Genomic DNA, 12,746 nt, shown 5'->3' on the forward strand with positions numbered 1-12,746 from the left:
CTCTCAGCTGAGAGAAGCTACCTTACACTGGAGGTAACATTACCCCACCTTCTATACAAATCCCAGATATGACAGGCACAGAATACAAAATGACCCCATTACCTCAAGGGAGAAACTGCTCAATGTAACTTATGTCGCAGAGCCTCTTGTGGATCTAACCATGAAGACTTCATCTGTGACCATATCTTCACCTAACATTTCTCCAGCCTGCCCCTGCTTCCCTCACCGCTTACAGGTTTCTCCTGAAGAGCACATTCACCATAAATGGAGACACCGTCATCACTGTCTCAGACTCTGCTCCTGAGGAACCTGACCTCTGACAGAGTCCCTGTCATAAACACTATTATAAAACGTGGTACCCATCCTCACGTGTCTCATGTCTCCATGTGCGAGTTTGTCAGAGGGTTGCCTGGGTATATACCAAAATTGCTGCCTAGTAGAAAGCCTATCTTCAACTTAATTAGATGTTACCAAACTGCCTTGGAAAGTATTATCCATTTATGCAACTCCCATTTCCCCACAGTAGCTCCAGGACTTGCTGTTGTCAGGATTTTAAATTTTGCTACCAGGTTGGGAGTGAAATGATTCTCTCTTTTTAAAGATTTTACTTACTTGTAAGAGATAGAGAGAGCAGGAAGAGAAGCAAAGGCAAAGAGACAAGCAGACTCCACACTGAGTGCAGAACCTGACTCGGGGCTTGATCTCAGGACCCCAAAATCATAACCTGAGCCTAAACCAAGTCATATGCCCAAATAACAGAGCCACCTAGGCATCCTGAGTTGTTTCTTTTAATTTTGTCATTTAACACATGGTTCTATAGGATTTACAGTGAGACTTATAAATGTTGGAAGCACTTTACTAACATTAATTCATTTAATCTCATAAGAAATCTATGAAGTAGATACTTCTATGATTACTCCCATTTTACATATGAGGGAACTGAGTCATAGAGGTCACAAAGGGGTAAGTAATTTGCTTAAGGTAGAAGTGGCAGAACTTGAATTTGAACCAAGGCAATCTGTCTAAAATATCCATATGTTTAATCACTATCCAATGCCATCTATTAACTATATCCTTTAGTAGTTCTTGTAGCATTGATCTCTGCCTAGTAAGTCTCTTGAACTTCGGTTCTTTTGGAAATGTTAGGGTTGTTTTTTTTTTTAATAAATAAAAATAAAAAATAAAACCCTATATAACAATTGTGGTCTGGTGAATAATGCCCACTTCCTAAGGTATCCACATCCTAATTCTTAAAAACCTATAAATGTTAACTTACACTGCGAAAGGGACTTTGCAGATGTAAGTTAAGGTTCTTGAAATGAGAGGATTATCCTGGATTATCCAAATAGACCCTGAATGTAATCACAAGTGTCCTTATAGAAGACAGAAAAAGATTTGACTACAGAAGTAGGAAATGTGACAACACAGCAAAAGACTGGAGTGAATTGAGGAGGGGTTCATGAGCCATGGAATATGGGTGGCCTCCAGAAGCTGGACAGTCAAGGAAATGAGTTCTCCCCCTAGAGCTACCCAAAAAAACAGCCCCCAACCTTTGACTTTAGCCCTGTAGGACTCATCTTAGAACTCCAGAATGGTAAGAGAATGAATTTGTGTTGTTTTAAACCACTAAGTTTGTGTCAATTTGTTATATCATTAATGCAAAAATAATCCAATAATCCATCCATAAAACTCAAGTATAGAAAAAACAATGATTTATTCTCATGGATTGGATATGCGGGTCAGTTTATCCCCTTCCTGCTGTTCGGGTTGGCCCTGTTCTTTGTGTCTCTCATCCTATTCCTGGGACCAACGGGGAGGCCCAGGCATATTCTTTCCCAAGGTGATGGCACCAGCACAGAAGAAACTCACTATTGAGGCTTACGTTGGAAACTAGCACGCTGTCATTTCCACTTCGTTCTATTGGCTATAGAAAGTCACAAGGCTGAGCCCAGAACCAAGCAGTAAAGAAAAACTTGTCACCCCCTTTAACTTTAACATTTAAAAATGCATTCCAGGGGCACCTGGGTGGCTCAGTTGGTTAAACACTCGACTCCTGATTTCAGCTTAGGCCGTGATCTCAGGGTCATGAGATCTAGCTTGTGTGGGCTCCGAGTTCAGCATGGAGTCTGCTTGAGATTCTCTCTCCCTCTCCCTCTGCCCCTCCCCAACTAGGGTGTGCTGTCTCTCTCTCTCTCTCTCTCAAAATAAATAAATAAATAAATAAATAAATAAATAAATAAAAATTTTAAAAAGGTACATTCCATAGTTTCCTGAATCTAATTTTTAAGTCTAATTGTTTTCAGTCTAATTTGTCATTTCTTTTAGGTTTCTTCCATTTCTATCAGATAGCTTTCAAGATTTTTGTCCTTGTTTTTGATGAACTTAGATTTGGATTTGTTTCGATTTATCTCAGTCGGATGTTGGTATAGTCTGTCAAATTGAGGACTTCTATCTTGCTTCAGGTCTAGAAAATTGGCAACCATACAACCTCTTTCTTTTTCTTTTTTTTAAATTTTATTTATTTATTTATTTGAGCGAGAGACAGAGGGGGATGCCTGGGTGGCTCAAGAGTTTGGTGGTGCCTGCCTTCAGCCTAGGGCATGATCCTGGAGTCCAGTGATCAAGTCCCACATCAGGCCTCCTGCATGGTGCCTGCTTTTCCCTCTACCTGTGTCTCTCATGAATAAATAAATAAAATCTTTAAAACAACAACAACAAAACAAAAACAAAAGGCCACAACAAAAGAGAGACAGAGATAGCAAGAGAGAGCTCAAGCAAGGAGGAGAGGGAGAAGCAGGCTCCCCAGTGAGCAGGAATATCAATGTGGGGCTCGATCCCAAGACCCCAGGATCATGATCTGAGTCAAAGGCTGACACTTAACCAACTGGGCCATCCAGGCGTCCTCAATCTCCTTCTTATCTCAATTTTATGTTTCTGGAATTCCTATGTTGGTCCTTCTTAATCTATCCTCCATCTCTCTTCATAATTTTTTTCACATCTCTTTACATTTCTATGCTGTTCTAATTTATTTTTTCCAGAATAACTCCCACTTCACTAATCCTCTCTTTGGCTGGGCCTAATATGCTATTTAACATTTGTTGAGTTTTCATTTTACTTGCTATTCGTGCTTTATGATTATGGATTTTCTTTTTCCATAGAAATTTGTTTATTTTTTATTATGGTTTTAATTCTTTTTATCTCTTTAAGCTTTTTTATTGTGGCTTTCAGATGGTTCTATAAGCTTCAATTCTTGGTGTGCAATTCTCCTGGTTATTGCAGCTGTTGTCTCTCCCTCATGGGATTCTATTTTCCTTTCTTTCTTTAGTTTTTTTTTTTTTTTTTAATTCCCATGTGCTCTGTTTTGTGGGATGGTCCTTTCAGAACTGTTCCATTCCTGTTTCTTCCAAACACCTGAGAGGTTCGTGAGTTCTAATACCAATATTACTGTGACTTTCTTAATTTGGAATTCCTGCATGCCAGGAGGGGTGTAAATTCAGGACTCACACCTGTTGGTGTCAAGTTAGGCTTCTAATCCCTTGCAGATTTCTTTACTCAACCCATCTCAGGCCTGCCCCTAGAGGTCAGAATCTTGGTCGCCCCACTTGATACTAGGGACAGCCCTTCAAGACTCATGATGATGCAGGGGACTGTCCCGGTATCTATCTCACATGAGTCTGGGGCCTCATCTCTTGACTCTGAACTGGACTCTAGTTCCAATTCTCAAATCTCTGTCCAATTGTGAAACTCCTGTGAGCCTCCATGGCTTCATCTTCATACAAATCTGACTTCATATTCCTTCTTCATTTCTGTTACCAGGGATTTTGACATTCTTTCTTTAAAGCTTGGGTATTTACTTTTAAAAATGTACATATTTTCCAATATTTCCATAACTAAAAGCAAATGGAAGAGACTTTCACTGCCATCTCCTTTTACCAGGTTGATAGGAAGTCTCTCCCTTGTTTTTCTATTGTACAGTTGCATCTGGTGATCCTATTTACTTTCCCAGTCCTTTTAGCACTGGGACTATATACTAAATCCAGCTAATACCTATAGGCCCTATTGTCTCCTAGCCTTCCTTCCCCAGGGTGAATCCTTCACTCACAAGTGCCACTATACAAAAGTCTTCCAGAACCAATCAGCCACCATCCATACATTTGGTTAGATTTCCTAATTGTAGCAGTCCCACCATATTTAAACTTCCTTTTCTAAAATCAAGTCAGAGGTTGTGACAGCGCTTGGATGCTAAACAGTCTACCTCCACTCAAGGCTCATCTCTTCATCCAGGTTACTTCCTCCTATCTTTTCCCCAATCATGAGTTATACTATGTTGAGTAAATCACTACCAGGATATGGAGTAAACCTCAACAATTTACTCCTGTGCTCATCAAAATCTAGTCATAATACAGTAAAATCCTATTTCAACAAACATCTAACTATCTCCAGCCTCTGATTAAACAATTTCCAATCCCAAATCACTGCTAGAGCTCTATTTTGAGAAAGAAAGAAAAAGAAGCCTATATTGAGAAAGGAAGTTTACACCAAGGCTTTATTCCAATAATAAATTCCTAGTTATGTGCTGAAGTTATATACATTCATCCTAATCTTTGACCGTACAATGATTATTGACATTCAAAAAAATCAATATCAGACACTGGAAATTCACAGTGGCCAAAGATTAATATACTTTTTGTACTTCCCATGACAGAAAAGGTCATGAATACATTTTTAAAAGATTTTCAGTAAGAATTGAAAGTGAAACAGTAAATCCTAAATTTTAAAAGTAATTAAGCAAAACAGCACATTACCAAAATTTCCCATCACTTGAGGTATTTCTGTACAGTATTTGTATTAAATACAATATCATTTAATGAAAGTTTCCAGTCTTCTGAGAATGTTTCCTACAGACGTTTCAAAATTAGATCATAGATTTAATTCACCTTGTGAAAATTTGCAAGAAATGCCGTCTTTTCATATGGTTAAAAAAAAAATCAATAATGTCATTTGAAATTGACTTTTTAAGAATATTTTGACCTATGTCATGACAGGTACTAGTGAAAAATCTTTGGATTTGTAAAGAAAAAATAAAACAGAAGCAAATAAGTAAATCCTAATAATATTCTTGAATGTTACAATTTTTGAAAAAGAAAACTTACCTACAGAAAAATTACCAAGCATGAATAACTTATCCCTTAGCTTTTCACTTAGAATTTCTTAGAAACTTTTGCTTACTCGTGTGTGCTACAAGCAATTTCAGGTGTCTCCCTTCTGGGAGTTTTTTTTAAAAGAAAACTCCCTAAATAACTTTCTAATAAGACAACCCTTATGTATGCTATGCTGTGTTTCCTATCTGACTGTTTTTTAAAAAGTTATCCCACAAAATATTTATCAACATTTTCTGGAGAAAGTAATTCCATAATTAGAACTGAAATATCTCCAATAATAAATATAAACAGTTCCATATTTCTTATAGCTGATATATGTAATACTAAGTATTTCTACATACAGCTAAAGGTAGCTGAAGGCATGATTTGATGCATGGTGTAGCCATGGAATGGGCTCTATGTTAAAAACAGAAGTCTAAGTGCATGGGTGGCTCAGCCAGTTAAACATCTGCCTTCGGCTCAGGTCATGATCCCAGGGTCCTGGGATAGAGCCCCGCACCAGGCTCCCTGCTCAATGGAGAATCTGCTTCTCCCTCTCCCCCTGCTCATGCTCTCTCTCTCTCTCTCTCAAATAAATAAATAAAATCTTTAAAAATAGAGGCCAATGTTAGTCTGAAAGATATGGAAAAGATAATATTTAATATGGTAATTAATGAAGCATCTGTTATATTATTCCTAACTTCATTAAAATTCAGCTGCCTAACTATTTTAATGTCCAATCTCTCAATTAGAAAACCTCCAATATAACTCATTCTTACTGTAGACAGACCTAACTATAACATACTTGCAGACCAATAATATTTATGAATCAGAAAGAATGTGACCAAAAGTATCTGAATACGCTTTTAACTAGGATATTTCTAATACCAACGTAGGACTGGATTTGCTAAGGAAGCCCTAGAGGTTGGTTCGGTCTTTCCATCTAGGTAATTTTTCTGCAGTAGCTTCCATGAATCGTATTGCTTGTTGTTTTTGATTAAATTTCCAAGAGTTTAGTTGCAGCAATGAAAGAGTCCCCCAGTCTTAAAGGTCTCTGCTAGCCAAGACTTCATGATTCTTTCCCTAAGTTGAGCATAGAGCTCCTCTTCTTTTTCCTATTCTAATGAATGTCTTGCTCTATATACATTTCTGTAGCTAATCTTTGCACTTTACAATGGGACTTTGTGTTAAAACCAAATTAATTTTTGAGGGGCTTTGTCCTTTTATCTGTCTCAATACAACCAATATTTGAATAGAGAGTACTAAATAATTTTTAACAATTTCACGGATACTGCCTCATTTTAATTTTTCAGTATTTCCTGAACTTCTAAATCAAGTACACAAGAATGGTGACAAAAGAGTGGAATTCTCAAGAAGAAAACTCCATAAAGATTCTCTTGTCATTTGTGGATAGATGAAAATAATTGAAGGGCATTTTAGTGACAGAGCTCGGGCTTTGGAGCCTGACAGACCTGGCATGACACCTGTACTTACTCTGCAAATTGCTTAACTCTTAGAGCTTCACTTTCCTCATCTATCATATGGGGACATTAATTAGCAACTCTTAACAATTGAAGGAGATAAGAATATACAAGAAAAGAAAGTCCTGTCCTCTCTCTTATTTTTTATATTTTATTATTTATTCATGAGAGATACAGAGAGAGAAGCAGGGACACAGACAGAGGGAGAAGCGGGCTCCTCAGAAGGAGCCCGATGCAGGGGCTTGATCCCCAGATGCGGGATCACGACCTGAGCCTAAGCCAGGCCCTCAACCTCTGAGCCACCCAGCCATCTCAGTTCTACTCTCTCTTAAGATCTAAGTATTTCTGCTTTTTGCTTCTGACAAGAAATAGTAATTGACATACTACAGAAAATCAGTGTATCTCCTAAAACAATAGCATGCTTCCCATTTATTCTGGAAAGTTTCTTCCTAGCAATAGGAGTCACCACCAGCAGATGGAGGACAGGTTAACATAAACAAAGGAGAAAGTAGATCTTTATCAATCTTATTTTAAATTAGTTCTTCTCAGCTAACTAAATGCTGAGCAATTGCTCAGGTCCACATTGTGCCCTCAAAGGTATGTCTGCACCTCAAAGAACAAGCTGGAAATAAAAGCCAAAGGCTCCAAAGAAAAAGGAAGAAAAACTCAGAAGAAATATGGCCTGTGCTGATTCTACATTGCTCTCTCTTTTATAGGAATCTACTAACAGTCACTAACATTTTTCTAGAAGCTAAAGTTCCTTTTCTTTAAAATTCTCAATTTCCCTATTGTAGGGAATTGCTGTCCTTCATCAGTCTTTAAACCTCAGACCCTAGGCCACTAAACTCCCTGAAGTCTAGAAAGACCCAGAAAGCATATATAAGATTGGCTCTCTGAAGGAGATCTTGTCTTAATTTCCAGGTGTCTTCACCAGGTGCCTTTACTGCTACCCTGATTTTGAACAAATACATCAGCTCAGCTTATGGCTTTGTCTTCTCCTGAATTCTAACCCCAGCCTGCTTCCTGGCCCCTGACCACTGGTCTCATATGTCAGAGCATCTGTTATGTTGCCACTCAGGTTTCTGTGATTCCTTCATTCTGATCATTCCTGTAAACTTCATTCATAGTCTTTCCTTAAGCTTTGCACAGTGGCAGTATCATAGCCAGTGAGGTTTATCCGAGGCGATTATTGCTAATTGAAAACTTTTCCCATAGTCTTTCCTTAACTAGCCCAATCTAGGCTTTCAGCCTTGCTGTTCCAATCTACTGTCATTCCCAGCTTCATCTTTTTTTTTTTAAAGATTTTATTTATTTATTCATGAGAGACACAGAGAGGGAGAGAGAGAGAGAGAGAGAGAGAGAGGCAGAGGGAGAAGCAGAGACACAGGCAGAGGGAGAAGCAGGCTCCATGCAGGGAGCCCAACGTGGGACTCGATCCCGGGTCTCCAGGACCACCCTCAGGCTGAAGACAGCGCTAAACCACTGACCCACCTGGGCTGCTGAATCATTCCCAGCTTCAACATGGTAACTTGCACCCCTCCCAAAAAAATACCAGCAGTAAAACTGCTGCCCCAGAGCTCTCAAAATTTCTACTGAGAATTTTATAGTTCAGCAGTACTTTTCTAATACTTGTCATCAACCAATATTGTTAGAAAACTAAATTATAGGGGCATCTGGGGGGCTCAGTCAGTTAAGTAGCCACCTCTTGATTTAGGTTCAGGACATGATCTCAGGGTCAAGAGATCAAACCCTGAGTTGTGTTCCATGCTCAGTTCAGAGTCTGCTTGAGATTCTCTCCCTCTCCCTCTGCCCCTAGCCCCACCCACGCAGGTACTCACTCTCTGTCTAAGATGAATAAATAAATCTTTAAAACAAATGCCTTAAAAGTTGTTTTTAAAAAAAGAAAACTAAATTATGTAAATTGCTGGAAGAATTCCAACTCACAAGCACCTTAACACGATCCTTGATAAAATCCTATGAATCAGTGAGTCTCAGAGGATGATACACTGTGATCTACTAGTGGGTGAGCAATGGGGATTCTCTTCATGGGCCTAAAGAGGACAAAAATCTTTCCCATAGTCTAATGTGCACCTCCACAGATTTTCATTTTATACATGACCAATGACCAGTTTTCAAAAACCGACATCTTAGCCAGTTTCCCCAGAAAGCAGAGAGAAGCTAAAGTGTATGTGCAACTACTTTGTTACAGAGTGCAATCCAGCAAAGCAGGGGACTTCTAGCAAGAAAAATTAGTGAAACCAACTTCAGTTCCTGTGTCTATAGCTCATAGCACAATGAGGCCATAATTTACATTCACCTCATCTTCTGCCCCCTTCTCTACTCATTTTAAATTCCCTCATTCTTGGCCAGCACTTTGGGTGGTCTGGTATTCTTGCCTAATGAGTGGCCCCAGAGCTAACTACAGGGTATTACCTCCTCATTTCCCAGTCACACTTACACGGGCACTAACCAGATCCCATAGTATCTTCTTCCTAACCATCAACAAGGAGGCCCTAGGGCAGAAAGGGAGTGCCTGAGCAGTCGTGGACAGGTGCTTTTGAGTTGAATTCTCTTGAAAAACAGTTGAAACCCTTTCCAAGAGGGTCACTGTAGTGGCTACTAGGGTCGAATAAGAGACCAAAGTCTTTTGGAGAAGAGTGACATCGAAGATGGTGTGATGAGAACAAAGGCAAAAGAAATGTAGGTAATATTACGTTTTCTTACAACTTGCAGCCCATTGACCGATACCTGAAATAGGTAGAGTATGACATTTCTCAAGGAGCTCACAAGGGCCTTAATGTTAATGTTTTGCTAGAGGCAGAAAGCAACCTTAGCTTGACAATAGCCAGATCTCCAGGATCCTATAAATCTTTAACATATGAAAAATCCCTTTAGAGGCTTCCTTTATCTCTACCTCCCAACTTAAAACTATATAATCAGGGGTGCCTGGGTGGCTCAGTGGGTTGAGGTTGAGCATCTGCCTTTGGCTTAGGTCATGATCCCAGGGTCCTGCGATGGAGCCAGCATCGGGCTCCCTTCTCAGCAGAGAGTCTGCTTCTCCTTCCCCCTGCTCTTGGGTTCCCTCTCTCTGTCTCCCTCTGAAATAGATAAATAAAATCTATTTTTTTAAAAAGTATATAATCAATAGCTCCTCACAATCACAATGCAGCTCTTTCTGCCCACAGGTTCTGTCCCTGTGCTTTAATAAAAACACCTTTTTGCACCAAAAGTATCTCCAAAATTCCTTCTTGATTCTTGTTTCTGGTACTTCTAGCAAATGAATTAGTAAGCGTTAAATTTTTAAATTTTTCATGTTTAATCTAAAGGCAGCATATTCACTGAGTTTTTTTTCCCCTTGGGAAGTGGAAATGAGTGGGGTAGGTCCACAGGGCCTCTTGCCTTATCTAAGTAGCTGGGGGAAGGGTGTCAAAAATACTGCATAGTATTACCTTAGATGACCTCTAAGCTGCTTATTTCACTTGTTAACAATCAATTTATTTTTATCTTGACTCTTTCTTTTAAAGGATTTGAAATGGCTTACGACAAAAAGCAAACCAATATGACAGACAAATAAAATGACCTAAGCAAATTAGAAAAATACAAATATGCTAATTGTATGTTTAGCATAATTACAATGACAGAACTACAAATTTGGCTCAGAGTTGTACAGTTCACAAAGCATGGTAAGTTATATGGCTCTTGTTATCAGAAAGGGGAAAGCATGCTTTAGGAGGAGCAAAGTTTTTTCTGGCACTGAAATCTAAAAGAAGTTTCTGATGTGGAGCTTTGTAGGGGGAAATTGAGTGATGTAATGGATAATGTCCGAAACAACATTTTTACAGCAAATGCAGAAATTGATTTCATTTTATAATGAGGTAGGGGAAATTATTTTAAAAACTGGCACTATAATTCCTTTCAGGGGAAAAAAAAAAAACTTTTGCCGAGAATAACACTTGGAGTAGAAGCGAACCCTTCTAAGGGTCTGGTGTGGGCTGTGAAGACTTGAGTGGAACAGGAAAACAGCTCTGCCAAAGACAGGAAAAGGAATTCAGAGGCATATGGAGCATTTTGGAAATGAGTGAGTGAAGAGCTAAGGTGGGAAGGGAGATGAGGGACAGCAAAAGCCACTGAGAAAGTGGAAGGCTCTGTGAACAGGTGATCCCTCATCACCTACCACCACCCCCAGACCTCAATAAAGTCGGCTACACTCATAATTGCTTTGGATATTTCAATCCATGTATTGAAAGAAATAAAGGGCTAAGTTACAATCAAAATGGCAGTGGGGCAAGATGGTGACAGAACTGAGGAATCTAGAAGCCAAGAAAAAGAGGAAATCAGGAGATTGTAAGCCATCTGGTATTAATGAGAACTGGAGAACAAAAAACAATGCTGAGGGCAGGTCCACAGGCTCTTGATACCAGAAAAACAAGTGTTCACTTTGAAATTCCCTTATAAAAGCCAAAAGCTTAACAGGGCCCAAATGAGAGACCATCGCTCCTTGGAAGGCACGTGACATACTCATTGTGAAAGAGGCCGGTAACTGTTCCCCACCATCCATCCCCCCCCTTCTTTTTAGTTATTGAACCTCCCCTTTATAGCTGGGTGTGTGGGGTCCCACCCAGAGTCATTTCCTAACAGACCATTCAGCTGGTTGTTGCTTATTAAGAAATAGCCAATGAGAGGTAAGCAGAAAGGATACGGACACGGATACAATTTCCAGATCAGATCTTTATGGGAGGCTACTTGCCCATTTTCTCTAACTTCTCCCATTCCTGAAATCTAGAATATAGACATGGTGGCAGTGAGCCAGCTCTGACCATGTGAATGACGACAACACTCTGGTCTAAGAGACAGCCTAGCCGTGATAGAGAAGGAGCCTAGATTTCTTGATAGGTCGAGCTACTACACTCCTTTCCCCAACTCATACTTTTACATGAGAAAAAAAAATAAACTCTATCAAGTTTAAGTCACTCTTATAGCAGCCAAGTCCATATCCTTTACTTCCAATATATTCATCTGTTGATATTACTCCACTCTTTGGGTGTAGCCCTTAAAATTATGTGGTATAAATATCTTCCAAATGTAGCCAAGAGTGTACCTCCTCGATTATAACAATGATCTGATCACTGATATATTGCAAGCACTTCACTGGAATTATTTTTTTGCTATAATCAACTGTCGTACTATCTATCAGATGGAACGTTTTGCCGAGTCGACCATGCTGCCCATTACAGAGCAGGGTTCAATGTGCTGCAAATAAGACATCAAAAGCATGTCATAATGTCACGTTGGCACAAAATGCCGACACTTACGGAACATGCCAAAACTTTCCCTCATGAGTATGGAAGACAAGGCAGTCAGAGCCGTACAGCTCCATTCATATATAAACACAATGAACAGAGGAGATGTTTTTACAGATTCTGTGATACAGTGTTAATCTCTAGCAGTGATTGTCTGAACAATTACCGCTGACCTTTTTAGAGCAGTAATCCAGTTAGAGACTGGATTTGACTTTATGCAACAGAAAACCAATTGCCGTGTTTTGACCACATACAGGATTATTTATATCCTGTTTCAAGAAATCTAGAGTAGGCTGTATAGAACTGCCTACTATATAATAGAGTGACTCCACAAGGCTATCAAGGACTTAGCCTTCCAGCTTTCCTGTCAACAATCCTTAACATGTTGCTTTCTTCCATGTGATCACCTCTATCGAATCACAAGGCTGTTGCAGCACAGACATCACATCCAGAATCCGGGCAGCAAGATAGGGAAAGAATAAAGAACAAAAGGAAAAGTTGTTTTCCCCCTTAAAGGGTTTTCCTATAGGTAGCACCTAATGACTTCTATTTTCAATGAATAAGTCAGAACTGTGTCCCATGGCAAACCTTCGATGCAAGAGAATCTGGGGAAGCGAGAATTTTCATCTAAGCTTATTGGTGACATAAACAAATTCAGAGATGTCTTTGAAGAAAGATAGAGTGGATATCAGGCCAGCAACCATCCATGTCTGCCACATACTGCCACTAAAAATCTGCTACTTAACCACATATCATGAGCTCAAAAACATTAGAATCACTGGAATATATAGATTCTAAACATTTCTAAAACACTCATCCATCTA

The 12,746-nt window shown here is 39.3% G+C and overlaps 1 protein-coding gene and 1 pseudogene across 12 annotated transcripts in view; one reads left to right on the forward strand and one right to left on the reverse strand.

Moving 5' to 3' along the window:
- Nucleotides 1-12,746, reverse strand: part of LOC121474663 (homeobox protein aristaless-like 4) — a 371,873-nt gene that overhangs the window by 339,893 nt on the left and 19,234 nt on the right. The window lies entirely within an intron of this gene.
- Nucleotides 7,760-7,841, forward strand: LOC121475169 (annotated as a pseudogene).

The sequence above is a fragment of the Vulpes lagopus genome, chromosome 13 (assembly GCF_018345385.1).
Source record: "Vulpes lagopus strain Blue_001 chromosome 13, ASM1834538v1, whole genome shotgun sequence".
NCBI classification, from domain to species: Eukaryota; Metazoa; Chordata; class Mammalia; order Carnivora; family Canidae; genus Vulpes; species Vulpes lagopus.